Source organism: Carlito syrichta, unplaced genomic scaffold (assembly GCF_000164805.1).
Source record: "Carlito syrichta isolate Samal-C Ts95f unplaced genomic scaffold, Tarsius_syrichta-2.0.1 Scaffold287956, whole genome shotgun sequence".
Taxonomy (NCBI): Eukaryota; Metazoa; Chordata; class Mammalia; order Primates; family Tarsiidae; genus Carlito; species Carlito syrichta.
In genome coordinates, this window is record NW_007232052.1 from 35,498 (window position 1) to 40,070 (window position 4,573).

The following is a 4,573-nucleotide window of genomic DNA, read 5'->3' on the forward strand; positions in this document are numbered from 1 at the left end:
AAATAAACAACATGTAGGTACCCATCGTCATCACCACCACCAAAAACCAAACCAACCCTATATTACAAAAAAAATGTTTATATACTGCATATGTTCATGTGGTATATATGTGTATGTATGTGGTGTGTGTGTGTGTGTGTGTGTGTGTGTGTGTGTGTACAGGTTTGAGGTATTCAATAGCCACGTGTCTACTTTTATTTAAACAAATTAAAATAAAATTAAAGATTCAGTTCCTTAGTGGCATTCGCCTTATTTTGGTACTCAGTGGCCATGTGTGGCCAGTGGCTGTCATATTGGACAGTACAAATACAGAACATTCTGTTCAATGAAGAAAGTTCTATTTGGTCAGCCCTGTCCTAGGTAGACATGAAATTGCGCTCATTTTTCCATTATCTTGACTGGTACGTACAACTCTGTGATGGAGGTATCATAGTCATTATTTTATAGATGTGAAAATTGAAGAACAGAGAAGTTTAATGATGCTTTCAAGGTCTTGCAGATAGTATACACCTCTAAGTTTATTTCTCGTCATTGAATCATAACTGAGGAGAAACTCAAAGACACTCTCTACCTTCTTTTTTTGTTATTTATTTATTTTTAATTATTTTTACAGAAATGGAGTGACTTGCCGAAGGACATACATTTCCTCGCTAGGAGAACTGCACCCATGTCTAGGTTCCTTGGAGTGAAAGTTCAGACATTGTGATCTCAATAAGTTTTAAAAGTTTAATTGATCAGAAAGATTAACTCAAAATTCCACTCAAATTCGATTATTCTAGCATGGTTTTATGTGATTTTTGAAATAAAGAAAAAAACAATTTCTGTTCCTTTTGAGCAGAAAAAATACTTTGAGCACCGATGTTAGCATAGACTCAAAGCCAGAGGAATTGCCCACATACCATTTTATAGGTGCTGAAAGAGGGTTCTGTCTCCCTGCCTAAGGTTGTATCTGCTTTTGGTCATAAGCTCAGTATATCTGGTTGTTGCATTTCAGTTTAAAGTTCCAATTTGAGATTTATCCTAATGTCTTTCATTCATTCAGAAGTGCTTTCATACTCTGCTTTCCTGTAGAATGAGATAGTATTTTTGTGTGTAGGTTTGAGGTTGGAGAAAAATAATATATTGTTGCCAATACCAGAATAAACATAATGGTGTAGGAACTAAAGATATGCCACCTGATATTTGGCTTTCCAAATTTTCCAAGACTTAGCTATGCAAAGTCATCCTTAAAAACCTGATGTTTTACAAAGTATGAATTTTGGGCTTAAGTTTACTAAAAAACAACTTTTTCTCTAGGGAAAGTAAAAGCATTAAAATACTCCAGTGGTCTGAATTACTTAAGAAAGCTCAACATTTTGAGATCCAATGTTAATGAACAAGAGCAATGTTTTATAAAAATAATATATTTATTCTTTTTCAATTGTCTGCAAGCAAGAATAAACATCTGAAAGCTGAGGACAAAATACCAATCAACTTTTTTTGCAATCATTTTATTAGTCATAATATTATTCATTTAATGAAAAATAATGATATATTAATTAAAGGCAAATGGAAGGAAACATTTGGGTTATATCTTGGGAACATAGTAATCTGGATTATTTATTGGTTTGCTTATTTATTTATTTATTTATTTTTAAAGATGTGGAGTACAATTCAGGATTACGTATACGAGTGGCCATTGTACAGGTAAAATTTGGGCCTCCTTTTGGTCCCCACGTTGCCTGGCTTGAGATCAGGTACACTTATTGATGTTGTGTCCCCCTCTCACCCACCCCAGCAGTATTCCTCTGCTGCCAATCCCTTTCTTATAGTATTATAGTAAATATTCAGGGTCCACTTATGAGTGAGAAAATGTGGTACTCTGATCTTTTTTTCTGTGATAGATCACTGAGTATGATAGACTCCAAATCCATCCAAGTTGCTGTGAAGTCCACGTTTGTCCTTCTTTATGGCTGCATAATATTCCATTGTGTATATGTACCATATTTTAAAAAATCCAGTCCAGTTTTGATGGATGGCACAGTTGGTTCCATGTTTTTGCTATGGTGAATAGTGCTGCAATAAACATGCATGTGCAGGACCCTTTTTTTAGAATGATTTGAGTTTCTCCAAGTATATTCCCAGTAGGGGGATCGCTGGATCATATGGAAGGTCAATTTCTAGTTCTTTCAGAAATTGCCACACTGTTTTCCAGAGAGGTTGCGCTAGTTTGCTTTCCCACCAGCTGTGTAGAAGCATTCTTTCTTCTTCGCATCCTCACCAGTTTCTGTTGTTTGTTTTATTAATGATGGCCATTCTTACTGGGGTGGTACCTCAATGTGGTTTTGATTTGCACTTCTCTGATGATTAGTGAGGCTGAGCACTTTTCCATGTGTCTGTTGGCTGCCCATATATCTTCTTTTGAGAGGTGTCTGTTCATGTCTTTTGCCCACTTTTTTTTTTATTAATCAGTATTTTTTATTATGGTTTTGTGGGGTACAGTTAAGGGTTAGGTGTACAATTACGTTTAATTCAGGCACCCTGTTGATAAGAGGTGGTTTCCCAGCCCCAGACAGATATTTGCTACTGTTAATCCCATCTCCCTCCCCCCATGGTTTCCCAGTACCAGCAGTCATTTTCTTATAGTATTACATTGGATGTTCAAGTTCCATTATATGAGTGAGAACATGTGATACTCGGATCTTTGTTTCTGTGAGAGGTCAGTCAGTATTATAGACTCTAGTTCCATCCAGGTTGCTGTGAAATTCATGATTTTGTTCTTTTTTATGGCTGCGTAGTGTTCCATTGTGTATATGTAACCACATTTTTTAATCCAGTCCTCTTTTGATGAGCAGCATGGTTGTTTCCAGATTCTTGCTATTGTGAACAACGCTGCAATAAACATACATGTGCAGGTATCTTTTTCATAGAAGTGATTTGTGTTCTTCAGGATATATTCCCAGTAGGGGGATTGCGGGGTCATATGGAGGGTCAATTTTTAGAGCTTTTAGGAATCGCCACACTGCTTTCCACAGAGGTTGCACTAGTTTGCACTCCCACCAACAGTGTAGAAGTGTTCCCTTTTCACCACACCCTCTCCAGCAGCTGTTATTTTTTGAGTTGTTGATAATTGCCATTCTGACTGGAGTTAGGTGGTATCTCAGTGTGGTTTTGATTTGCATCTCCCTGATGATTAGTGAGGTTGAGCATTTCTTCATGTGTTTGTTGGCTGCGCGGATGTCTTCTTTTGTGAAGTGTTTGTTCATATCTTTTGCCCATTTTATAATGGGGTTGTTTGTATTTTTCTTTTCGGTACGTTTCAGTTCCTTGTAGATCCAGAAGCAAAACTTCAATTTCTCAACCAACTCATCTTCGACAAAGCCCCCACCACCTACCACTGGGGAGAGGAGAACCTATTCAGTAAATGGTGCTGGGAAAACTGGCTGACCACATGCAGAAGATTGAAACAGGACCCCTATCTATCCCCATGCACAAAGGTTAACTCCAAATGGATCAGAGACCTAAATGTAAAACCTCAAACCATAAGAACCTTAGAAAAGGAAGGAAATACTCTCATGGAAATCGGAATTGGCATCTAATTCCTGTACAAAACCTGAAACCCACAGGTCTTAAGAGAGAAGATAGACAAATGGGACCTTATTAAACTGACAAGCTTCTGCAAAGGCAAAGAAACCATCAAGAGAGCAGGGAGACAGCCTACAGACTGGGAAAAAGTATTTGCCAACTCTAGGTCTGACAAAGGCTTTTGCCCACTTTTTAATGTTTTTTTCCTTTCAGCACATTTAAGTTCCTTGTATATCCTGGATGTTAGGTCTTTGTCAGATATACACTTGGCAAATATTTCTTCCCATTCTATGGGCTGTCTCTCTACTCTCTTGATGGTTCATTTTGCCTAACAGAAGTGTTACCTGAATTTTGACATCATATTTAAGATGATAAATAGTTTTAAGTAGAGACAGTCACAGGTCATCGGAGACCTGGCATATGAACTAGTTAAGCAAAGAGAACGAAGGCCCCAAATAGAGAAGATATGTTTTCAAGTTGGAACTGAGAGTCACATCTACACCTCCTCTGGTCTGGCCGATGTCTCTTTTATTACTCTACTAGCAGGGTATAATGAAAAGATCGTGGTTTTTAATCTTAACAGATTAAATCTCTACTCTATCACTTATTTCTGCAGTGAGTGCCTGAGACTTTTTTGAGCCTTATCTATCAATTAAATGTAGGTAATACATACCAGCCCCCACCCCCACCAAAAACACCCACATGGTTTTAGTCTCAAATTAGACAGTGTTCCAAAAATATTTTTGGAAAAGGTAAACTGGTATTTGTCATTAAAGTTATTTTGCTGTAAAAATGCTAATTACAACTAAATCAATATACAAATTCCACCTAATCTCAATGAAACTCCCAATAGTGTTAATATTGAAATTTTAGAAGATATATTCAAATTCATCTAGAAAAATATCAAGATAGAGTTAGTCAAGAACACTTTGGAAAAAAAAATTAATGAAGTTTTACCTACACCAAAAGGTATGAAATCATGTTATACAGTTAGAGTCACTTAAATAGT